The sequence below is a fragment of the Pleurodeles waltl genome, chromosome 8 (genome assembly GCF_031143425.1).
Source record: "Pleurodeles waltl isolate 20211129_DDA chromosome 8, aPleWal1.hap1.20221129, whole genome shotgun sequence".
NCBI classification, from domain to species: Eukaryota; Metazoa; Chordata; class Amphibia; order Caudata; family Salamandridae; genus Pleurodeles; species Pleurodeles waltl.
Genome location: NC_090447.1, coordinates 749330527 through 749357541, shown reverse-complemented (window position 1 = coordinate 749357541; position 27015 = coordinate 749330527). Strand labels below are relative to the sequence as shown.

General features: G+C 44.3%; 1 long non-coding RNA gene across 1 annotated transcript in view; it reads left to right on the top strand.

Annotated features, from left to right (window-relative positions):
* The first annotated feature begins 5034 nt into the window (after positions 1–5034).
* LOC138250277 (uncharacterized) overlaps positions 5035–27015 on the top strand; it is a 72830-nt gene continuing 50849 nt past the window's right edge. Inside the window, exons 1-3 of the long non-coding RNA XR_011194923.1 lie at positions 5035–5161; positions 5790–5880; positions 12312–12392. This is a non-coding gene — a long non-coding RNA (uncharacterized lncRNA). The remainder of the gene's footprint in view (positions 5162–5789; positions 5881–12311; positions 12393–27015) is intronic.

Below are 27015 nucleotides of genomic sequence, written 5' to 3'. Positions count from 1 at the left end.
AAGTGAGTGGCCCCCATCCCTACCCTTGCCATGTGGCACATGCACTCACCGTCTTACATGCACGCAGCACTCAGCCCCTTCCTTCTAACATCCAGCCCTCTCCACACAGGCATAGCCCATACAACATGCTCCCTGTGTACTTACCTGTTGGTCTGGAGGACCGTAGAGTAGCGTGTACTGGGTGAGGACCCCATCAACGAGCTTCTCCAACTCCTCTGATGTGAAGGCAGGGGCCCTTTCCCCAGACGCACGAGCCATTGTCTCTTCCAGACTGAGGTCACAGCAGCACTTGCAGTGGAGGTCCTCTCCTGTCGAAGATCAGGTATCGAGTGATTGAAGTGATAGAAAATGGCGGTCACGTCCGCGGATGTCATGTCCACGGCGGTGCGTACCATCACCACCGGCGTACATCGTCATTGGCTCCTGGGACCCATAGGGTCCAATGTTAACCAATGCAGCATTACGCCGCGGTCTCCGACCGCCTACCGCGACGGTGTACAACGCCAGCGCAGTTACCTCACATCCCATTGTCCCACTTTAGAGGTCAGGCAGCCACCATTTCAGGGGCCCACATGGCCTCATTTTCAACTGCGTCACACATACCTAGGCCTAGTCTCAAAACACATACAGGCCACTTTTCGGATTATGATTCGTGTTCTGTGTAAGCTATGGGTACGTACCTCTGAGTTGTTTGACTCTGTGCATGCTGTTGTCCTTCATAGGCACCGTCCGCTGGGACATGTGAGGAGATGGCGGAATCCTCCGGTGTACAGACCGTTGGTGGACCTGTCGACAATGGAGGAAAGAAATTTGATAATCACCTACAGGTTTGACCGTGCCACAATCCAGGAACTGTGTACCCAGTTGGAGCCAGACCTGATGTCAGCAATCCTCCATCCCACAGGAATCCCCCCTCAAGTGCAGGTGCTATCAGTGCTCCATTTCCATGCAAGTGGGTCATTTCAAACAACTGTGGCCATGGCATCAGGGATGTCCCAGCCTATGTTTTCCAACGTATTGTCCAGAGTGTTGTCTGCCTTTCTGAAACACATGCGGAGCTACATCGTTTTCCCTCAGGTGGAGGATTTGCCTACAGTGAAAGGTGACTTCTATGCCCTTGGACATATCCCTAACATCATTGGTGCTATTGATGGGACCCATGTGGCTTTGGTCCCCCCCCACAGGAGTGAAGAGGTGTACAGAAACCGGAAGAGTTATCATTCCATGAATGTGCAGATGGTATGTTGGGCAGACCAGTACATCTCCCATGTGAATGCCATGTTCCCTGGCTCAGTGCATGATGCCTACATCCTGCGGAATAGCAGCATCCCTTATGTGATGGGTCAACTCCAGAGGCACCGGGTGTGGCTATTAGGTGAGCCACTGGAAGCAAGACAGTTGGAATGGTTGTCTGGGGTTATCCCTACAGGTTAGTGTGTGTCTAACAGTTGTCCCTCGCCATTTGCAGGTGACTCTGGTTACCCCAACCTGTCATGGCTACTGACCCCAGTGAGGAATCCCAGGACCAGGGCAGAGGAACGCTACAATGAGGCACATGGGCGAACTAGGAGGGTGATCGAGCGGACCTTCGGCCTCCTGAAGGCCAGGTTCAGGTGCCTGCATATGACAGGTCGATCCCTATTCTATCAGATCATCGTGGCCTGCTGTATGCTTCACAACTTGGCTTTGCGACGACAGGTGCCTTTTCTGCAGGAAGATGGTCCAGATGGCGGTGTTGTTGCAGCTGTGGAGCCTGTGGACAGTGATGAGGATGAAGCAGAGGAAGAAGACACGCAGAACAGGGACTCAGTGATCCAGCAATATTTCCAGTGAAACACAGGTGAGAATACATTCCTGCCTACTACATGTACTTTTACAATGCTACCTCTCTACTGTCTGTCGTTTTCACCCAGTGTATGGTCACTGAGTTGTCACTTTCCCTTACGGTTTCACAGATGTGGGTCCCAACGTGTGTCATCTGCTTAGATTCCTCATGGACTAGAGCTGTGTGACATAGGTATATTGACATTACTATTTCAAGAACATTTTGTCACTGTAATTGCAAATACACTATTTCGAAATCACAGACAGACTGCAGATTGTTTTGTGCTTTAAGTGTGTTTAACTAAGTGCTCAATATTGGAGGGGGAAGTTAAATAGTGAGGGGTGATGGCAGAGGAGTGTCCATGGCAGAGTCCAGTCTATTAGTCTCAGAGGTGCATTGCCCATATGGGCATAGGAAGTGGAGCTGGGGCAGTTTAATTATGGACAGGGTGACAAAGTGGGATGACAATCAGGGTGGTCTCATTTCTTGGCGGGGGTCTTGGCATCGTGCTCTGTCTTGTTCCTGGATCTCAGGGACCGTTTGCGGGGTGGTTCTCCCTCTGCAGGGGGTGGGGTGCTGGTGTGGTGGTCCTGTGGCGGGGAGTCCTGTCCACTAGCGCCGGCAGAGGTGGAGGGTAGTTAATCGTCCATGCTAGTGTCAGGGGCCCCTTGGAGTGCCACAGTGTCCCTCCTGGTGTTGAGTACTTCCTTCAGCACCCCTACGATGGTACCCAGGGTGGAGCTGATGGTTCTGAGTTCCTCCCTGAAGCCCATATACTGTTCCTCCTGCAGGCGCTGGGTCTCCTGAAACTTGGCCAGTACCGTTGCCATCGTCTCCTGGGAGTGGTGGTATGCTCCCAGGATGGAGGAGAGGGCCTCGTGGAGAGTGGGTTCCCTTGGCCTGTCCCACCCCCAGTCGCACAGCAGCCCTCCCAGTTCCCCTGTGTTCCTGGGCCTCCGTCCCCTGGACCGTGTTACCACTGCCACTGCCCCCAGGTCCCTGTTGTTGTTGGGGTGGTGGGTTATCCTGGGTTCCCTGTAGTGGTGGACACACTGCTGATTGATGTGTCCTGGGGACAGAGGTATGGGTCCGCTGGGTGGGTGCTGGTGTTTCCAGAGGGGGGAAGGTCTGTGGTGGCCTGTGCCTGTGTGAGGGGAATCGACTGTCCCGAGGCCCCCGATGGTCCGGGCTGGTCATCTAGATCCAGTTGGACAGAGGTGCTGTCATCACTGTGGGCCTCTTCTGTGGGTGGAGTGGGCATGTCTGGACCCTCCTGTCTGGTGACGTTGGGTAGTGTTCCTGCAGGGGTGGAAAGGCATGATTATTGCATCTGTGTGTGGCATGGTGTGCAATGGGTGGGTGACCGTGCACCCCACTGCTGGCATTCCTGTGTGGGAGCTTGTGTGATGATGGTTTAGGGGGGTGTATGGGTATGTGCAGTGGGCATGCTTTAGTGATGGGTGTCCATGCTTTGTTGTTGCATGCAGGGCTTGGTGTTGGTATGTGTGGTTTGTGATATTGGGACATTTGTGAGGAGTTGGAGTGATAGGGGTGAGGGCGAGGGTTGGGGTATGTGATAGCATGCAGGTAGGGTGGGTGATGTAATAGTTAAGATTTGACTTACCAGAGTCCATTCCTCCACTAACTCCTGTGAGGCCCTCAGGATGCAGAATCGCCAAGACCTGCTCCTCCCATGTTGTTAGTTGTGGGTGAGGAGGTGGGGGTCTGCCACCAGTCCGCTGAACCACCTGGTGGTGTCTTGAGACCACGGAACGCACCTTCCCCCGTAGGTCGTTCCACCTTTTCCTGATGTCGTCCCGATTTCTTGGGTGTTGTCCCACTGCGTTGACCCTGTCGACTATTCTTCACCATAGCTCCATCTTCCTTGCAATTGACGTGTGCTGCACCTGTGCTCCAAATAGCTGTGGTTCTACCCGGACTATTTCCTCCACCATGACCCTGAGCTCCTCCTCTGAGAACCTGGGCTGTCTTTGCCGTGCCATGGGGTGGTGTAGGTGATGTGTGGGGTGGTGTGTGTGGTGATAAGTGTGGTGATATGTAGTGTTGTGTTGTGTGAGGTGCATGGAAGTTGTGGGGGTGATGGTGTTATGTGCCTGTGGATGCTGTTGTACTTGCTGGTGGTGTCTCTCTCTGTGCTTTGTTCTTGATTTTTGGTAGTAGGGGTTTGTGTGTGATGTGGGTGTGTGTTTTATATTGTATTGGGTGTGTGGGAGTGGTGTGTGTATGTGTATCAGGTGTGTGTATTTGGAATTGTCCAATGTGGCTGTGTTTTGTAAGAGTGTGTGTATTTTGAGCGCGGCGGTGTGTACCGCCAATGGAATACCGCGGTTGAAAGACCGCCGTATGGATTCGTGTGTCGTGATAGTGTGGGCGTATTTCTTTGGCGTGACGGTGTCGGTTTTGTTTTCGCCAGTTTATCGCTGACCTTTGGTGTGGCGGACTTGTGTGGGTGTCTGAATTTTGGCGGGTTCCTAGATGTGGGTCATAATAGCTGTGGCGGAATTCCGCGGCTGTGGCGGTGTGTTGGCGGTCTTCTGCACGGCGGTAAGTGGCTTTTACCACCAATGTTGTAATGACCCCCTATATATTTGACATATTTCATTCATGAATTGTTTGTCAAGCACAAATATACCCTTTTAATATTACAAAATGGTCGCTTTGGCATGCTGGTTTAATCTATTTTTATACATGCCACACCGTTATGGTAATAACTCATAGCTTTCATGCTACCCCGAGCTGGAATGGTGATTATTCATATACTTTAACTTTTCCAGTTTCTTCCTTGACCTTCTAATTATTCATGTACAGTTATGGTAATTATTTATAGCTTTCATGCTACCCCAATCTGGAATGGGGATTATTCATATACTTTAACTTTTCCAGTTTCTTCCTTGACTTTCTAATTATTCACGTAAATTTTTTGAAAAACACTTCTTTCCTTTTCTTTTTCCTTTGGTCCAGCATTTAGGCCATACTAATAGAGGTTTAACTTCACCACTTCTTTCAAGTGGCTAGTTCTGCCTTTCTATTTTTCTCGTCATAACTTGTTGGAGTGTCATTGTCCCAGGCTACCTGCTCCAGGCTTATGCCTTATTACTATCACTCTAAGATGGCCGACACATTTACGGCACTTCAGATCGGCTTTTATGCTGATCTGTTGTCATAGAAACACGCATTTACCAGGGATTCCTGGGTAAATGGGGCTTTCGGTTCTGTTCATAAACGAGCACCGGGGTGTGCTCGGTTTAGACTGATCCTCCATAGTACGGGCAGCAATGCGGCAACAAGAGGCGCAATTGCCTCATGATAAAGAAGGTAAGCGGTTCTAATAACCTTCCACTCTGTTCATTTTGGTCCTCATTTTGTTAAACGGGCTTAATGGGATATTATTTTCTATGGTCTGGGCGCATTACACCCGGCAGGCTATGATGAAATTTGTCTTTCCTAGTGAACTACACTTGTCTTTCACATTAATGAACTATTTATAATTTTATGGCAAAGAGCCAATTATGTTCTGATCTTTAGGTAGCACATATTCCTCTTTTCTTCTCTTATTTTCTCAGTGCTATTCACCTCCAGTGTACTAGGTTTGGTTGCCATTAGAGTGCTATTAATATTTTTTATCCATGGGTATTAATCTTTTAAAGCGTAATTTCATTAGTGCTCTTAATGCAACATATATTTCTTGTCCTTCTTGTTTTTTAAACCTTCTCTTATAGGCCACATCTGTTACCATGTTGTAATACACTCTTACTTTGATAAAATGAGCTTATTTTTTGTCAGCAGTTAACGGGGTTTATAATGACATACCATCGCTTGATTTCATAGGGTTCCCTATTAACCATTTGCGTTTCTTTGCACAATTTTCCAACTTTGGATAATACTTGCCACTTACAATTTGGCACACCAGGTTTGATTTGGTGTCTTCTCTTTTTTTTATCAGTAGTGTGCTACTTTCAGATCACGTTCTGTGGGCATCGACAACCTGAATAGCCAGTATGAGAATTGACATTGAGCACTATGTTGCACATAAGGTATGAGTCTTTGATTCATTTAATCGGTTCAATCTTTTATCTTAAGGCAGGATCAATCAAATTAGTGGTCTTCAACTGTACGAGAATCTAATTACTTCCTTAATAAAAATCAACAGTTGACTTTTCAGTTTTGTATATATGTATTGTCCTTTAGTATATTGTCATTGTCAATGTTACATATGTATATATTGGTTGGTCATTTCTGGTTACCTTTGTTCGGCTCTCCCCTTTTTTTCTTTTTGGTTTTCTTCTGTTAACTTACCATTTTGCTTTATTGGTTGTTAATATATATTCTCTATGTGTATTTCTGTTCAAAATTCTAGTTTAATAATATGTCGTTTATACTTTTCATATACTTTTGTTTCTTTAAACTAAGCACATTGTTTTGATGGTTGTCCCTTGTCTGTATGCTTTGTAAATAGATCAAACTTATTTGTCATTGTTTTAGTACATGTTTCATGCATCCAATTAGTATTTATGTCATGTATGAGTCTGTTTAATATATTTAGGACACTTTTTCTATCATATTACAGCCCGAAGAAGTCCTTTGTTGAGGACAAAACGTGTTGGCTGATGTTTTTATGCTCAAGAAAAGCAAAATAAAATGAAGATGATAATGAGACGACATGGAGTAACTGGACTTTGCTGATTTACTTAAAGTGGTGCACTATCAAAATATCGATTATCTATTGCTCCCTTGGGATAGCACCTTGGTGGCAGGTGCTGTGATTAGTGCACTCATAGAGTCATAAATACTTTTTTCTTGTTTCTTTACAAGCTCATATATCTTTATAGGGGATAGGGGCAGGTGCATTCTCTTTCTAAACCTGCCGCCAATTCTTTTAGTAAAGAATTTATAGGGAAGATTTGAGGAGACAAAATACAGCTGAAACAGAACTATGAAATGATGGGGAAAGAAAGGTGTGATGACATATTTTGTCATCAGAGGAGGGACTGTTGACGCAGATATGCTAATTAGAAATGATTAATAAATGCATATATGTTATGATTTATAAGAGTTCCTAGGAAAATTAATCGTAGAGAAAACTAATGTGCATGTTTTGGAAAATGTGCCCACAGGGTATGTCAGCCACATATACGAACTTGTACTAAAAGAACAAAAAATGCGTGAAATAATGAAAATGTGTAATAATGATGTAGTAATATGCCATAATGAGATATATAACCTCTGTTTTGTATTATATTGTAGAAGCTAAATTAGCCGAAGCCGTGGTCTACTTGCCAGGCCTCATGCAGAAGTAGAATTAATAAATGTACGCTGTAGAAGTTGCTAGTGCCTGTGAACCGACCATGAACAGTGTGCTTAGCTAAAACTTTTGCAATGTACCGACGGACAGGAGATGATGAAGTCAATTTGATACAATTATGTGTGGAGTAGGCTGAATGTACTTTTGCAGGACTTGAACAATAGAGGCACTGACTTTAGAGGAACATGCAACATTTTCGATACGTGGAGAGCCCAATGATGAGGACATCGTACAGTGGACCAATCCATGAACTGCGAAAGACGAAATACTAGAACTCATAGACATGTAGAATAAAAAGTATTGGGTAGCGTCACCTATGGAGGATTGATTGACCAATTAGTAATTAGAGGGATGGACTGAAAAACTCTAATAAAAAGTCATGACAAGGGGCTAAAAGTTCAGAATTTAGGCCGATGCAATGGCAAATTCGAGATGCGAGGGGAGAATTGATGACATCAAGAGACGCGGTTCAAGATTCTGTCATTGGGCTCATGTTCCTGAGAGCCTGATGCATTGCTGTTCGATTGATGACCTGAGGACGAAGACTGACTTGTTGCTGATCCATTCCGTGGATAGGTAGTTATGCCAATGTGGCTGATTTTAAAATTATTCTCTTAGCTAGATCTTTTCTAAATTCATGTTTTCTAAATTGTTTTGCATGATGTCCCACATGCTAATGCCAGTCTGGGTTAGGTAAGGGTCCTTTGGGTGACTTGACAGTGACAAATGATTGACGGACTGATTCGCTGAACTCTGCTATTAATGCTGTTATATTCATCCTTGTTGGTTTATGCTGAAGGAATCGAGCATATGTTTTCTCAAGTTCTGATTAGATTATGTTATTGATGGTCATTAGTGAATTAATTCTGAGTTGATTAAATAAAGTTTGATCCAACCTGATGATCTAGTATTGTAACTAACAGGGACGTATAACTGAGATGTGGTTATTCATGAAATGTTGACTTATTGTCTCATGCTTAATGATTCTCTAGTGGTTGTTGATCGATTACATTGATAATTGATGTTCATCGATTACTACATAGCTAGGATACTTCATGCGATCCAAAAGGTTCATCGGCCTATATGCATCCCCTTGTAAGTTTACTTACTAAGGACCAGGTGTGCTTGCATCATCATAAAAACGGGTTAACATAAGAGTATGCCATGTCCATATCAGGAACATTATAGATCATATGACTTTTAAAAGTACCTGTGGTATGATGAGGCACCTCCAGTGCCATGAGAATGAAAAGGCACTGGACGGCGCTCCTCTGTGCCAAACGGGGGCCTTCTGATAGTTCTGGGGTTGAGGGGGGCAGCATGCACCCCTTCCTGCTTTATAACAGGCCCCTCTGGGGGCCTGTGATCACTGGGTGCCCCCGCCCGGGCCTCTACTGGCCCATCTACAAGGGGGGGGCACAACAATCCCCCAAAAGAACAGTAGGGGGTGTGGCGGCATGGGGAGCCTCCGATGAGGCCTCCACCCTGCCTGCTGCCTGCTGCCAAGGTATCTGTAATGGGCCCCTCCTGGGGCCTGTGATCGCTGGGGGCCCTGGACCTCGACCGACCCTCCAAAGGGCGGGGGCCAAAGTCAGCAATCTGGACGGGTAACCCACTCCTAACTCGGGAGCCGTCCCATTATCTTTAGTCCTGGACTGGGCGGGGGCCTCCGATGAGGCTCCCTCCCGTCTGGAGATGCACACACAGTGCGCGGTCCCTTGGCGTCCTCTGGAGATCGCATTTCGTTCCTGAAGGCTTGGGCCCCTGTGGACCTGGGCTTCCTGGTCCTAGGACCTGCCCCACTCCTCCGCCAGCTCTTAGGGGACACACTAGATGCACCCAACATGGTGCACGGTTACTCCGCTGTCCCGTGCTACGGCGGTGAGGTTTTTTCTCCTAGCAGTTCCTTCTTGTGCCCCGGGGGCACCACCAAAAGCTCTCCTGAACCCCGGAGCACCAATCCCAGCGCACTTTGGATGCACTTCACAAAACGCAATCTGCCCAGGTCCAACGTGATCTCAGGCATATCTCATAAAAGCAATCTGCCCGGGTTGCGGCAGTGATCTTCGGTGGCGCTCAGATGAAGCGCTTCCCAGAGGGCTCAAAAAGAGGAAACGAAAGCACTTTCAAGGCGTTTGGATATAACTACAACAGAGCGCTCCCCAAGTGCTATGCAATGAAGGTGAAGCACTCCTCCTGCACTTCGGCAGCTATTAGCAGGGGACTGGAGCCACAGCACCCAGCCTCTGGAGGACACACAGGATGGAGCACAGGGTTTCAGGGCCCAGCAGCAGGCCAGCACAAGGGATGGAGTCAGTGGCAGTTCCTCCTAGTGACCCAGCAGGTCACAGGTCATCACAGCAGCAGCAGTCCACGGCGGTTCCTGGGGACTCCCTCCAGCAGTCTGTGCCCAGTTCCAGGTAAGTTCCAAAATGTCACCCAATTGTGGGGAAATGTCCCCTGTACTTATCCTCATTTTTACAGTGTGTCCACAAAGGAGGGGAGAGGACAATCACCACGCCTCATTGATTGTGCCTGTTCGATATGCATGTTGTTTCATTCAGTTCATTCATCTCTGTCATTGGATGCAGGCTTGATTTCTGGTGGCAACAGTACTCAGGGGCTTGGCAGTGTTAAAGCTAGTAATGGCAGCATTGACATTAGCAAAGCAAGAGTGTAGCGAAGCTTCCAGGGAGGTGTGAAACAACAAACTCAGCTGCTTCACGGCACCAGCCCTATTCCCCTAGCCTGACTGCCCCAATGACCTGTTGCGCAGTGACTAGAATCCTGCAGGCCAGGAGACTAGGGAGCTTGAAAGCAGAGCCCAGCCTCAATGCTGCTTCTCTGGATGCTGCTGCAGGCAGGGTGAATGTGAGGCTGCAGAAGAAGAGCCACCGGGATGTGAGGTGCAGGGTGCAGTGTGCAGGCGGAGTACCTGCAAGTGGGTGGGTTAGGTAGGCTCGGGTACACGGGGCGAATGGCTGGGATGTTCGGTTGGCAGGTGGTCACAAGACTGTGATGCAATAGTTAGCCTATCTCCTACCTTCAGGAGTCGCACTTCAAGCTATGAGTCACCACCTCAGTCCTCTGCTCCTGTCGCTCCTGTTTTGTTACTCCAGTGCTCCTACTCCAGTGCTGTGGTGTTCCAGCTCTGCTTCCGCTCCTGCCTTATGTGCACTCTCTTGTCACCTCACCTTGTTCCCACGTACTTTGATGGGAAATGAATGAGTGCATAGATGAAAGCATCCATATATCTACCTGTTAACTCATTTTTTTTATCAATCCCTCACCCATTCACAAAGCAACACAGAACAATTTGTCAGTCAGTCATTGAAGAGGATCTGTCAGTTATGGCAACAAATATTGGCTTTTCAAGTGCTTGTTTGTTAACTATATTCATAGTGCGTGGAATGTTTGCGATGAAGACACTACATTGCTGCATTGTGTTTCAAGGTTCTCAGTGGCTATCCACCCTAGTATCAGAAAAAACAAGTTAGGTCTCTGAGACAAGGTCATAATCGGCGGCATTCCTCAACATTTTGAATAGCACCGAAGCTGGGATTGGGGTTGTGCATTCACAAATTTTTCAAAGAGGTTGCCAACTGTGTATCTGTCTAGATGTACTTATTTAAACTGTGGCTAAGCTGGTCCAAGCACAATGACCTATTTGGTTGGAGCTACTTCTCAATATATGGAAAACTAAAGACTCAACAGCAGGTATTTGTGTGATATCACATGACTTTCAGGATGCTGATGTAGAATATTGCCTAGATGAGAATGGTGCCTGAACTTGCATATGCATGGATTCATCCACATATTCCCATTGTGTTAAACATCCATTCTAGAGCTGTGTCTATAACCTAAGTGTCATTCATACTTTTACTGTACATTTTATGTGAGTGATCCTGGATCTGTCTACAAGGAACTGGAGAAAATACTTGCTGTTTTCTGTGAAGAAGCAAAGCATGCACTATTTCTGCCGAAGGTGTATCTGTTCTATGAAAAAATGGTGTTTCCATTTCTGTTGCCCCGTCTTCTGAAAACATCAAAGTATTGTGAGTGCCCGTAAATAACATGCCCTTGTGAACGAGGAACTGTTTCACAATATTTGACGTAAGACACTCATAGTCCTGAACCTGTCTTTGAGCACTGAAAAAGGTTGATAGAAAGGAGGAGAAGAAGGGGCCATTGTTTGACCCTCCTGTTTTTAATCTTGTGGCAGGGAGACATCAGTAACATTTTGAGCTCCTCTGTGCACAATTTTAATATAGGTCAGACAGTTAACAGGAGAACATAAATGTCAACATAAGGAACATAACCTCACCCAAATTACCAAACCCCTTACAAGGAGACTGTATAACCAGTGAACAGTGGTTCTTTAAGATGCTTCCCAGTGCTAGATGTGGACGACAATGAAGAATAATACTATGCTAGGTGGGTCAGGGTTCATCAACCTATATAAGTACATAATTGTATGGTAATTCAATAACATGTTTGGCTGTTTCTTAGAGGAGCTTCATACATATATGTTTATGCCTTTTTAGAGAGATCATACAACCGCCCTTCAATTCTCCCTTCTCCCTCGTAAGTTTGTTGGTTATCTGTATTATACCATCCAATATGTGTGAGAGAATCATGCAATGTTACCTTTGCTACTGTTATCACCCCTTTACTTATTCTTTGTGTCAGGAAAGGTCACACTGCTGTTGTCCATGTTGTGTCCATTATCATGTTGTGATGCTTGGTATAAACCTTTCCAATACCCAAAAGACAAAATATTTTGCAATGCTGGTTATAAAGTATGATGTCAAAGACTGAGCCTCACAGAGCATCGGAGCAGATGTTCTGTTTGTATGTGAAAAAAGCAGATTTTTAAACAGACAAGGTGACTTTGTAAAACTTTAAAACAAAGGTGATCAGTATCTTCAAGTCGAGCATGACACCTTTTGCTAATTCTTACATTTCCACTAAAAACACCTTGCATGCTGGGAATGTGAGCCCATAATGAAATTGTTAAAAGCAAAACTAAACTCCCTACAAAGCAACATGCTGTTGGCTGAAAAGCCAGAACAGCTATTGGTATCATATGTTTTAGTGACATTGGGAGACTTGTAAAAAGCAAAACAAAAACTTGTTTCTGACTTTCTGTCTTTTTTCTTGTAGGCAGTCACGAATTAAACAGCACAGTTGGTGAGGGGATAGAGGTAGTTATTAAGTTCTCCATCAGAATGACCAATTGAATAGGTGAGTTTATAAATATCTTTTTTAACTTAAATTCCTGCTTACACTGAAGGAAGCCTGACCAATAGTTCTCCGTCTTTCTTCAACCGCCATCCGTCTCTCCCTATAGAATCTTAGTGTCCTCAAGGAAAGCCATGACCACCCCAAGATTCCACATTCCACCTTGGATACCACACATTCCCCTTCCTTAACAAATGTATGCAAATGATAATTAATATCTTTAAATAAGAATCAAATTACATGAAACATTTTATATCTTGCATGTAAATATTTACACATATATATCACCAAATATTATTAAAAAACTGAATTTTGTTCCTAATGATAATGTTACATATTTACACACATGCAACCGTTATACACTAAATTTTTCCTATTTCATGTAATAATCTTTCTACCATTTTGGGTTACATCTTTTGCGTTGAGAAGGTCGATGTAAAACCTTCCGCCTAAACTGCTTTATCGTTGCATCATTTACTGACATCTTGTCTTCTTACTTGAAATCTTTTTATCAACAGAATTAACATCAATTTCTATTCTGTTGTTCCTCATTACCTGCTGATAGGATTTACCATTATCCATGTAATCTGCAATTGTTTGTGAAACTTTAACCATGTTACTCATATTCCAAACATTTCTATCTGATAATTCTACTACCTGATTGCCAATTCTCATGTTCTTCATAGTTTCTGAACACCTTGATTCTCCAGCTTCAACAATTCTACCTTTCTTTACTCGTACACTATCTCCAATTTTCAGCTAATTTATTCTTTGCATTCTTTTTCTTCTTGATGCTGATTTTTCTCATTTTCACAAAATCTTTTTATCAACAATCTCTCTATTCACTACACTTTGACTCATTGTTTTAGGTCCAACATCCAATATTGTCTTAAGTTGCATATAGGTGGTCTATTTCCATTTTTGTGATAAGGTGTTCTTTCCCCAGGTAGCCTGGGTGTAGTATGATAACTCAATAATAAATCATTAATGGTAGACAAATAACATTTCCCATTAGCTATGGCCAGTTGTACCCTTTCCCACAACACCTTACTCCATCTCTCTACAATACCATTGTTCAGTGGATGACAAACAGAAGTCCTGATATATTCTATACCATGTCTAAATAAAAATACTATCATTTTTCTAGAGGTAAGTTGAACACTGCTATCTATTACCAAACATTTGGGAAATCCTTCTCTTTCAAAAATGTCCTTTATAATATCAGTTACACACTTAGATGTTTTACAATCTTCACCTCAGACCACTGAGGCTTCGGATCTATTAACACAATGCAGTATACTGAACACTTGGTCAAACACATGAGACCCGCAATATCTAATGAAATCCTTTCTGAAATGCTATTAGGCCTAGTTACAAGTTTTTCTTTTACATAAGCAACTTTATTTTGTGTTTTTCACTTCTGAAACATTCTATGCAAGACCTCACCTTATCCTCAATACACCTATCCACACCCGGCCACCAATAATCAGTTCTGATTTTCCTCTTCATGCAAGTCATCCCCGGATGGCCTTCATGAGCCATATTTAAAACCTCCTATCTCAATCTCTGTGGTACCACCGTCTGTTCACCACAAAACAAAATACCTTTCTATTCCGATAATTCTTCAGCTACATTAAAATATAACATACTTCTAATTCCTTCCTACTAGGCCAAATAAATTATATGCACTCACAAATCTCTTGAATTTCTTAATCTTCCAAACACACATTCTACCATTGATCTTGACATGAAATTTCACAAATGGATATTACTTTCTCCAAATCATTATCTTTGATACTTGTTTCATTTGAATTACTCGAGAGTAAATGAGATAAACAATCTGCTAAAATATTTCTGGAACCTGGCACAATCTCAATATGGAGATGAAATTCTTGAAGTTTAGATTGCCAACCAGAACTCTAGGGGTAGCTCTTTTACATCCTTTGGTTGTAAATAAATCCACTAATGGATGATCTGACATAACTTTGAATGGTACACCATACACATATTTCCTAAAGTAATCTATTTCCGACCAACGCCAAGATTTCCTTTTCTAACGTAGAAGATTTTAATTCTGCAATTCTTAATGGTCTCGAAGCATATGCCACAACTGCTAACTTTCCATTATGTTCTGGTAAAAGAAGTGCTCCAATACCAATATTTTTTGCATCTGTCATAATAACAGAATTTAATTTCTTAACAAATGATGCAAGAGCAGGGATATTAGCAATAGTTTTTTCTTTAAACATTAAAATCTGTTTTGCAATTTTCTTCCTAAATCAATTTCTGATTATTTTTCATGAGTTCTCTCATATGCTTTGTCTTGTCAGAAAATAAAGGAATAACCTTTGCATAATATTTGGTAAATCCCCAAAATTATCTGAATTGATCATTGTCAATTGGATGGGGAGCATCCTCTATAGCTTTAACTAAACTTTGTTTAGGCGCTTTCCCATCTTTACTGATGTTATGACCCAAATAACCTACCAAATTTATTTCAAATTTAAACTTGTCTAATCCTAAAGTCAAACCATTCCTTTCCAGAATTGATAGAACTTTGTGTAATGTTTCAATATGTTATTTCTTTGTTTTTCCCAAAACTAAAACCTTTTTCTTCCTTAAACAGCTTATGAATTACTCTTTCAAACCTGCAGATGCCAAAATTAATCCAAATGGCATTGTTTTGTACCGATATGCACCCTCAGGGATTGTAAATGTTGTATAATGCCTGCTGTCATTATGCAAAGCTATTTGATTATAAGCATTTGATAAATCTAATGTGGAAAAGACTGTTACACCACTCAAAAAAGAGAACATTTCATTAATATTGGATAAGGGGTACACAATCATGAAAGTTCCTTAAATAGACACAAAGCCTTATTTTACCATTCACTTTGTGCACAACCACAACTGGTGATAACCAATCAGATTCTTAAATTTCTTCTATAATATCCAGATCAGACATCCTCATCAATTTCGTCTTCAACGCATTCAGCATTGATAATGGACATTACAAACTTTATGAACATTGTAATTATGTTTTCTTTTAAAATCATTTTAGGAACACAATTTTGTTTGTAATCCCAAATCAGAAGAAAAAACATTTGGAAATAATTCTGCTCAATTAAATGATTTTTGATAAATTACTTGTGACATAATATTATTATACCTCAATATCTGATTAGGGTGATTGGGGTCCAATGTTATCATTAAATCTCTCGTTTGTGGCCATCCCAAAGACAAGATCCTCCTTTAGATACATAAATCTTAGTCTCAACACATTTTTCCTTTGTTACTGAGCGTTGACTTAAAATATCCTAACACATTAATTGGTTTGTTGCCATAGTCCACTAAGCTTATATCTGGTGATCGTAAATAAATTTTATGAAATAATGGACGCAAATCATCAACAATCAATGTGTTCCTGGCACCTGAATCAGCCATTACCTTAATATTCTTGTCTCCAAACAATACTTCACAGAATGGAGCATCTTTGCGCACTTGGCCTATTTCATACACACCCAAAATAAATTCTTCTGAGTCATCATTATCACTTTCAGTTCTGATTTCACTAATTAGGTCATTATCTACTTTAATTGACGTATTATGATTTGTTACTACTCTTTTACACTCTCTGACAAAATGTCCTTTATATTTACAATTTCCACAAATTTGTCCTATAGCAGGACACATCTTGTCATTGGCAAAATGCCTGGACAATGCACACCTGAAACAAATATAATTCTTCGTATTTACTGTATATTGCCAAATGATACCTTGATTTTGTCTGTAGACCCCTACTTTTTTTTTCAATTTCTTTCTTTCTCACTACTTGTTCTACCTCTTAGATATTAAGGTTTAACTGTTTCATACCTCGCTTCAACTCATCATATTGATGAGCAATATCAATAGCTTTTTCTAAAGTTAAATCATCTATTAAAAGTAACTTTTCTTGTAATTTTGAGTCTAATGTCTGGTGTACCATCTGGTCCCAAATCATTTGATCCCTGAATGACCCATAGTTACATTTAGTAGATAAACTTCTTAGATCATTAATAAATGAATCAGTCGTCTCATTAGGTGATTGACTTCTACTTAAAAATGTATACTGTGCTACTACCTCGTTATTTTTTTTGTAAATTTGTTTTTTATAGTCTCTTCAGATACATCAATTTCGTCTTCTTCTTCTCCCTCAGTTATCAGTGGCAGGCAGTTTTTTAAAATGTGCCTACCTTCTGCACATAAACAGTGTTTTAAAATTGCAAACTTGCAAACTTTGTCCATATATTTAGCACCACCAATAGCATCAGTATAAGCTTCAAAACCATCCTTCCAAAGAAACCAGTCCAAAACCGATTCTCCACATTCCATTAAAAATGCAGGCGGCGTTGAAATACCATCCATCTTGATTTATCTTGAATAACATGCTTTGCCAAAATAACTACTAAATACTATGCATTTAAATATTATTATATAAATAATTGGTGTGCAAATCACTGTGTTACTACAGGGTGAGCAGATCATTGTTGTTATATTGAACTCTTGAATATGTTTGTGGTGCGCAAATCACTGAGATACTCTGCCCTGACTTAATTAAGTTGAGTGGATCAACATCACAGCAGTACTCAGAAAATAGTATTAGCTAGTATCGTCTTTGTCTTTTAATAATTAATGTTCAATAATGGGTGTGCGAATCACTGTGCTACTGAATCGAATGTTTTAAGATTTAAAAAATCGATGTGCGAATCACCAAGATGGTCTGCACGTATTAAGTTGAGCAGATCACCGATTCCGCAGTACTTACAAAATGGTCTCCAAAATTTCCACAGGCAGCTGAGTGTTAGCACACATGAATGAGCCAGCAGAAAGCTCCCAGTCAGCTGTTTGTTAGCTTACGCGATGAATCGTCCACAGGTGGGTATGAATATGTGTGCCTGGCCATCACTGCCGAACTCATCCTTTCCGGCCGTTTGAGGAAAAACTTGTGCATGGTAGGGACCATGGAGGGAGCAACAATCCCTCTGGCGGCAGCAACAAATCATCTGCCAAGGAAGATGGCAGATGACAGCTCCTGTGAATGGAGAGCCACTACAGCAGCATTGGGAAGAGCAGCTCTGGCAACTACAGTGGCTTGTCCTCTGCAGCTCCTGAGGCTAATGCACAGTCTGGGACAATTCAAACAAACAGTATTCAATTCTGTTTCACCTCACCTTCCAGTTCTTCTTTTCATTGGCACAGGCTTTGCTTCAGCACCATCCTTGTCACCAGTATTAAGTTCTCCTTCAAGGTAACCAATTAACACGAGTAGGTGAGTTTATAAATATCTTCTTTCATCTACTTTAATTCCTCCTTACACTGCAGCAAGACTGGCCAACCGTTCTCCATCTTGCTTCAACCGCCGTCTGTCTCTCCCTATGGAATCTCAGTGTCCTCATGGAAAGCCATGAGAACCCGAAGATTCCAAATTCCACCACGGATACCACATGCAGATATGAGCACCTCATTGCTACTGGGCTAATATTACCACTCCTTGGAAAACTGGCCTCCTAAAAAGCCATTATTATGCAGAACAATGTGAGCACCAGTGGTAACATGTATTTCAAGAGACATAGAGAATGGAAATACCCCTTTTTCTGATCCTCCACTTGCTCTAGAGGTTTGTGTGGAGAGCCTGCAACATCACTGTGGTATACCCTGTGTAACCCTGCGTTGAACAGGTGCAGGAGCAGCATGTGCTGCAGCTGTTGCCCTGCAAGGGCTTCCAGAGGATATTCTCATAGGAACCTTTACTGATGAAAACTCCTGTGTAACTTAAAAAGTAAAGCACAATATCTTTCTATTAGTGCTAACAAACCACTGCTTGTCAAGGCCACAAGAAGCTGTAACCACTATCTCTTTCCACCTTGTTGTGAAAATGCTGTGGTAGCTGTTTCATAACCAGAGTGTTCTTTGGAACCATGGGATTTATATCTGGATATTGAAAACAAGAATATCATTCTACAAAAATATTGTATCCAGGATATTCACTATCACTGCGTCTTGAAAATATGCATGTATCTGTTAGTACAGATTTACTGTTCTTAACTCCACAATACACATTAAAGACATATATCTTCAAGCTACACATATCTGGAAGACAATATTACAGACATTCTGATAGTACACCTAACCATGACCTCTCCTAGCCCCTTGGCTCCTGAAATAACAATTTCTGAAAAAAGAATGCAAGAAACTGAGTTCTGTAGTGTTTGTTTAATTAGGCAAGCCTTCCTAAGCAGACAAGTCAGTAGCCCTTTGGCAGGTGGACCACCAGTAAATGTTATCATACGACGGATCCGGCTGAAGCTCTACCATCAGATATCCAGCTGCTCCAACTTCTATAAATGAGGCAGTGGAACCTTGAGGGAGAACAGGACATTCCCAGCTTTTATGTGTGTCTTGCATCTGCCACATAAATAGCCCTTTAGGTTTAAAGAGGGCCTTAAAAGATCAGTCTAACTCAGGTCTATAACATCACTGTGCTTGCAAAGCACATTAGGTTACTCTCCACGATGATGCACAGGACTTTAGATCCCACAGCAGTTCACCTACATTCATCCCACCCAGGTGGATCAGAGAACAGGAGACGCTTTACATTCAAAAAGGACCTACAGTGACACCCCACCAGCCATCCCTTATCAGTTCCTCCACCACCCATCAGAAATTGAGAGTGCTGTACAGTCTCTGTGAGTATGGGGCAGTGGGGATGAAGTGTAGGCTATATTTCCGAAAAAGGCCACCATAAAATATTTCCTTCTCTACATCAAGATTCATGTCTCTCTAGGAAGCTACAGGATTAGAAAAGAAATACTCTGATCTCCCACTACTGATCCTCTGCTGATGAGCCGCTTCGCCTATCCTCCCACAATATGGCACAGAATATCAGAAAGGCTGGCCCTCATAAGGATCAATGAAAGTGGCTATACAGAGCTATGAATGGCCTAAAAGAAATTGCACTGCAGTTGGAGAACATGTGATAGAAGCTGGATGTGCAATCCCACAGAACCACAGGGGGTAGCAAGGGGAGTATGCCACATCTGAGCAAATGTTGGCCCAGGGTGGTATGTCCGCTGGGAGGCAAGGAATCAGGAGGCATAGGAAAGTGAGCCCACTTTTGCTGAAGGAAGGAGGTAGGGAATGGGGAAGCATTGAAGATCAAGCACATCACCAAGAGGAGCTTCACTGGCATTTGGTTGTAGGGAGCCACACTTGAAAATGGAACAGAACAATCACATGGTGAGCAGTTATGTGGCAGAGGTAGTGCACAATGATCCATCTGAAGGGGAAGTTGCTAGAGATTCAGACCACCACCAAAAAGACCAGATGGGCAGAAGATTGAGACTGTAGAGTAATCTGATTATGTGTTAAACCATAATACATGAACTGAATGGGTACAACTCTCATCATCACCTTCTCATAACACATTGGGAGCTGGAGAGAATAATAGAGACTGAATCCAATAGATGAGCGATGATCAGACAACAGAGACAATGGTAAAGTGAACAGAGATGCAAGAGTAGCAGGCCCTTACATAATAGATACACAAAAGAGACAATACATTAGAGAACTACTTTTCGTTCGTGGAGACAGTGTTTGGATTCCACATCCTGACTCTGTTTCCCCAGTATAGATCAAGCCTAGCAGGAAGCACCACAAGTAGGTAATGTTTATAGCTTCCCAAAACCAAGCTATATTTCAAGTGACTTTGAATGGGGCCTTTGTGAAAAACAGAGTAGCCTAGATATGGAATGAAAGAAAAAGGTCTCATTCTATGGGTTGCTGAAGCCCAGGAAGCCAAGGGATCCAGCCTTAGGAGTTTGGTACTCTAGACATCTGCTGGAAGCCATATGTAAACGTTCAATAAGTACTGGCAGCAGGAGTAATTGTGTATCCACAGGTACACACAGCTGTCACGCTGTTCCAGTTGTACTCCTACTCACTGATCCCTCTGGAGACTGGGAAACCAAACCTGGGAACTAGTGTTTTTGCTGAGGACTTCAAGTTCAATAAAACCTCTGTCTCTCAGGTGAAGAGGAGGAGAAGGAGAAGAGGAACCAGTCCCTTCTCTGCAACATGGCTATAAAGTGCTGCTTTTTGTCCCGCTGGGCACAGAACTCTAGTTTTTGTTGTGGACTCCAAGTCCCACAAAGCCACCGCCAGCCAGCTGAAGAGGAGGAAAAGCATGTCCTCCTTTGCACCATGATCTAAAGCGCAGCCTCTTCTCTCGCTCTGTGGGATGTACGTGGGCTGTGCCATAGGGAAGCCCAGGCCGTGGGCAAACTCATCTTCATCTGTCATCGCCCTTAATTGACCATAGGAAACTGGGCTCTCCATCTTGGCTTTTCAACATAATCCAGGTACTGTTCCCACTTTTGCACAAACCTTACAATGAGTCTACTCCTTCCTGTGGGTTAACTCCTTTGTGACATTGTAGTGTGTTCAACCTTTATTTTTTATACATTAACAGACAAACAAAGGGCAAGTGAAAAATCCAGAGCTCCAAACAAAATTTTGAGCCAAACAAAATTTTGAGCCAGCACTTTGGCTTCTTTTTCGGACAGGCTGCAGGGGTTATCTGAAAGTAGATCACACTTACAGAGAAACACTTATCATTGAACATCAATGACCGTTTTTTAACTTCACCAGTGGGAAAGGCAGTGAATTAAACTTGTTGGGAAACCATGTTACTAGCCTGCCTTCCCAGAGTGATTTAGAGTACCTGGACTGCTTACAATTTAGTGATTCAGGCCCTCCAGCCAAGAGAAAAAAGGACCAAGGGGCACATTTACAAGAAATGACGCACAACTGAGCTATTGCAGTTGTGCTTCAAAAAATGTAATGTTGACTATTGTCAATTCTTACTGCCATGCTTAGGCCATATTTACAAAACAGTGCAGCATGGCGGTAAGTAAAGGCTAATGCTTGTGTCATGTTGCAAAAAAATTACGGTAGTGCCTCAAAAGTGGCGCTAGCCTGATTTGCGACACATTTTTGACGCTAATTGTGTTAGTGTCACTTTTGGGCTTAAAAGCATCAAAAGCCCCCACAAAACACCAAAAAGAAACTACAAGGTAAATAAATGGAGGAATCAGGACAGGCGGGATCCCAAAGACCCCAATCAACCCACTACAAGCCAGGATGTCCAGACAGACTTCAGGAGAAGGGGAAAAGTAAGAGGAAAAGTAGGTTCAGTGAGAAGGAGAATCAGATCCTGATCACAGAGGTGACGGAGCACCAACACCAGCTCTTCGTCACCTCTAAATTGACAATACGTAGGAAGGAGGCTATATGGAGATCTATAGTTGATAAAGTCAACAGGGTGGCAGATGTGAAGAGGACTGTGATGGATTATAAGAAGCTCAGGCACAATTGTAAGCACAGAACAAAAGAGAAACTGGCCAGCAACCAAAAGGCAGCGCTGCAGACCGAGAGTGGAAGTCCTGCACCTTAGGAGGAGCTGGACAAACTGGAGGAGATGGTGGCATCGGTTATCCTGGGGGAGTTGGTGACCACAGTCTAGGGCCGGGACACTGCAGGATATGATGAGCGGCAACAAACACAAGGTAAGTTGCAGCGGGGACAATGTTGTAAATAACTAGTGGCACAAGGGGAGGCACATAGGAGGCACTCTATGCATGTGAAAAGAGTTGCATGGGGGCACAATAATGGCTAAACACCAAACACATGTTATGTGCACTGACACCACCACCATATGCACAGACCACTTCACATCTATCACACCACTACCTTCACCGTATCAACGGAACCATCTGGGAATGTTTAACTCTCATTGGCCTTCATGTACCAGGCATGTTGTGCAGGGTGGACCAGCGAGAGCAGGGATACTCCTTCCTGCACCACTGGGAAAGGGCACTAATGTAACATGCACACAACATACAGGCATTTCTGTCATTACTGTCTCTGCTTGTGCACGATTTGCTGCCATGTGCTTACACAGACACACCTGCACCATGCTGCAAGGGTGCCTGTGTATTGGTGACGACTGATGTTGTGCATGAAGGAACACCTTTCTGCACAACATCAGGCAGAAGTGCTGTTTCCGTCTTAATATGTGTGATACACAATGCAGCACATAGAGTAACATGACATTATTGGAATAAACAAAGATGTCATGTCACATCTTCGAAAGCCCTTAGGCAGTGTCTGAAACTACAGCATTTAAAGATGTTAATATTTGGGAAGGCCTCGGAAGTTGGGTGAGTTATATGTGTGTTCTGTGGGAACACCCCAGCAACATGCATGGAATGACACCTACATGCAGTGTGAGGCCTGAAAGGGACAAATAATACCAGGCCATTAAAAAGCACACAAGGTGCCTTCCTTGGCTAGGAACTATGGCCTGGCACTCTGCCCCACTGGAGTGTAACATAAAAAGTATGCTCTGGTAGGGCACTGTGCAGTCAGTGTCTGGGAAATGTTGCCCATTGTTAACCATGCATGATGAAATTATGTAGTGCAGTATCATCTTGAATGTACTGGGGTGTGTCGCTGTTACTAACATGCAGTGCACCCCTTTACTACCCTTGGTGATGGGACACTAACTGCTGCCTAACACCAACACCTGCACACATTGAGCATGTGTAGGGGTGCCTATGTTGAGGGTCTTATTACACATATGCAGGAAGGGACACATCCTGCAACATCAACAATCAAGAATGCTGTCTGCCACTTTCATTGCCTGTTGTCAATTACAACACACATTGAAAGATGCAAAAAATGGGCCCACAACAATGTCAGTCATATGTAGCACTGCAACAATCCCACCCCTGAGGCAATGCAGCAACCTGATGCATTCACACATTGACATGTTTGGCAATGTGTCAGCTCCTTATGCCAAACTATGTGTGTAGTAAGAGTGATGCAGGGAGGAGAACTGCCCCAAAGCATTCTCCTTGTCACTTCTTATCACCTCTTATCATGTGTGCTGTATCCTGAACCACCCATCGTGAGATACAACCACCTTCCTTGTATGGGAATGTATGGGAAAGTGTCCCTTCATGCACAACACTACTCAGCCTTGCAACACAGGAACCTGCTGCAAGGAGGCCTGTGTTGCAGAGATGAGTGTTGTCATGCAGGAAGGAACACCTTTCCGTATAATCCATGCACATCCAGAATGTCACATACATTGCTGAAAGACGTCTGGAGTTGCTGATGTGACACCATTGCCAACCTGACAGGAAATTGACCATAGGGGATATATGTAGTCACATATGTAAACTAACTACTTCTTGCAAAGGCATGTGCCTAACATGACCTGTGCATACATGCTACCACCTTCACAGTAAATCAGGATGGAGGCTATGGGGGTCATTACAACATTGGCGGTAAAAGCCGCTTACCGTCGTGCAGAAGACCGCCAACACACCGCAGCGGCCGCGGAATTCCGCCACGGTCATTATGACCCACAGGTCGTAATCTGCCAAAATCCAGACACCCACACAAGTCCGCCATACCAAAGGTCAGTGATAAACTGGCGATAACAAAACCTCTACCGTCACGCCAACAGGAATACGCCCACACTATCACGACCCACGAAGCCACGTGGTGGTCTTTCAACCGCGGTATTCCATTAGCGGTACACACCGCCGCACTCAAAATACACACACTCTTACAAAACGCTACCACATTGGACATTTCGAAAGACACACACCTGATAAACATACACACATCACTCCCACACACCCAATACAATATAAAACACATACCCACATCACCCACAAACCCTTACGTCAACAATTGCGACTGAGGGCCAGAGAGAGACACCACCATCTACAAACTAGTATCCACAGACACTCCACACCATCACTCACACAACATCCAAGCACCTCACTCAACACACCTCTAAATATCACCCCACACATCACAACACACACCACCCCACACATCACCCACACCACCCCATGGCCCCGTAAAGACACCCCAGGTTCTCGGAGGAGGAGCTCATGGTCATGGTGGAGGAAATCATCCGGGTAGAACCACAGCTATTCGGATCACAGGTGCAGCACATCACCATAGCTAGGAAGATGGAGCTATGGCGCAGAATCGTGGACAGGGTCAATGCAGTGGGACAGCACCCAAGAACTAGGGATGACATCAGGGAGAGGTTGAACGACCTACAGGGGAAGGTGCGTTCCGTGGTCTCAAGACACCACCTTGCGGTTCAGAGGACTGGCGGCGGACTCCCACCTCCTCCCCCAGAACTAACAACATGGGAGGAGCAGGTCTTGGCTATACTGCATCCGGAGGGCCTTGCTGGAGTAGCAGGAGGAATGGACTCTGGTAAGTCAAACCTTTAACTACTTCATCCCCCACCCACCTGCATGCTATCACATGCCCCCACCCTCGCCCTCACCCCCATCACTACAACTCCTCACATATGTCCCAATATCACAAACCACACATCCCAAACTCAAGCCTTGCATGTAACACCAAAGCATGGACAACCATCACCAAAGCATGGCCACTACACATTCCCATACACCCCCCTAAACCATTATCACACAAGGTCCTACATAGGAATGCAAGCACTGAGGTACACGGTCACCCACCCATTGCACACCATGGCACACACAGATGCAATATTCATGCCTTTACACCCCTGCAGGACCCCTACCCAACGTCACCAGACAGGAGGGTCCAGATATGTCCACTCCACCCACAGAAGAGGCCCACAGTGATGACAGCAGCTCTGTCCAACTGGATCAAGATGACCAGCCCGACCCATCTGGGACTTCGGGACAGTCGGTTCCCCTCACACTGGCACAGGCCACTACATAGCTTGCCCCCTCTGGAACCACAAGCGCAGCACCCACCCAGCGGGCCCATACCTCTGTCCCCAGGACACGTCAATCAGCAGTGTGTCCACCCCTACAGGGAACCCAGGCTAACCCACCACCCCAACAACACCAGGGACCTGGGGCAGTGGTAGTGGGCACACAGTTCAGGGGACAGTGGCCCAGGGAAACAGGGGAACTAGGAGGGCTGCTGTGCGACAGGGGTAGGACAGGCCAAGGGAACCCACTCTCCACGAGGCCCTCTCCGACATCATGGGAGCCTACCACCATTCCCAGGAGATGATGGCAACGGTACTGGCCAAGTTTCAGGAGACCCAGCGGCTGCAGGAGGAACAGTATTTGGGGTTCAGGGAGCAACTAAAATCCATCAATTCCACCCTGGGCACCGTTGTAGGGGGTGCTGAAGGAACTCGTCAACACCAGGAGGGACACTGTGGCACAACAAGGGGCCCCTGACACTAGCCTGGACGATGAATTGCCCACCACCTCTGCCTGCGCTAGTGGACAGGAGGCACCGCCACAGGACCACCACACCAGCACCCCACCCCCTGCAGATGGAGAACCACTCTGCAAACGGTCCCCGAGATCCAGGAAAAAGACAGAGAAGAATGCCAAGACCCCCGCCAAGAAATGAGACCACCCTGATTGTCATCCTTTTGTCCCACTTTGTCACCCTGTCCAGCCATCAACTGCCCCAGCTCCACTTCCTATGCCCCTTTGGACAATGCACCTGTGAGACTAATAGACTGGACTCTGCCATGGACATTCCTCCACCATCACCCCTGACCATTTTACAACCCACTCCAATATTGAGCACTTAAATAAACACCCTTAAATCACAAAACAATCTGGAGTCAGTCTGTGCTTTCGAAAAATGTGTATTTGCAATAACAGTGGCAAAATGCTATATCAAATGTAATGTCAACATACCTATGTCACACAGCTCTAGTCCATGCGGAAACAAAGCAGATGTCACATCTGTGAAATCGTAAGGGAAAGTGACAACTCAGTGACCATACACTGGGTGAAAATGACAGACAGATGAGAGGTAGTAGAATTAAATCAGATTTAGCAGGCAGTGTTGTATTCTTACCTGTGTCTCACTGGAAGTATTGCAGGATCACCGTGTTCCTGTTGCTATGTCCTCTTCTTCTGCTTCCTCTTCTTCACTGTCCACAGGCTCCACAGCTGCCACAACACCTCCATCTGGACCATCCTCCTGCAGAAATGGCACCTTTCATCGCAAAGCCAAGTTGTGAAGCATACAGCAGGCCATGATGATCTGGCATACCTTCTTTGGTGAGTAGAATAGGGAACCACCTGTCATATGGAGGCACCGGAACCTGGCCTTCAGGAGGCCGAAGGTCCGCTCTATAATCCTCCTAGTTCGCCCATGGGCCACATTGTACCGTTCTTCTGCCCTTGTCCTGGGATTCCTCACTGGGGTCAGTAGCCATGACAGGTTGGGGTAGCCAGAGTCACCTGCAAATGTCGAGGGAAATCTGTTAGACACACTAACTCTTAGGGATATCCCCAGACCCAGACACCTAGTCACACTATATAGGCTCCATGTCCTCACCTAATAGCCACACACGGTGTCTCTGGAGTTGCCCCATCACATAAGGGATGCTGCTATTCCTCAGAATGTAAGCGTCATGCACTAAGCCAGGAAACTTGGCGTTCACATGGGAGATGTACTGGTATGCCAAACACACCATCTGCACATTCATCGAATGGTAACTCTTCCGGTTTCTGTACACCTGTTCACT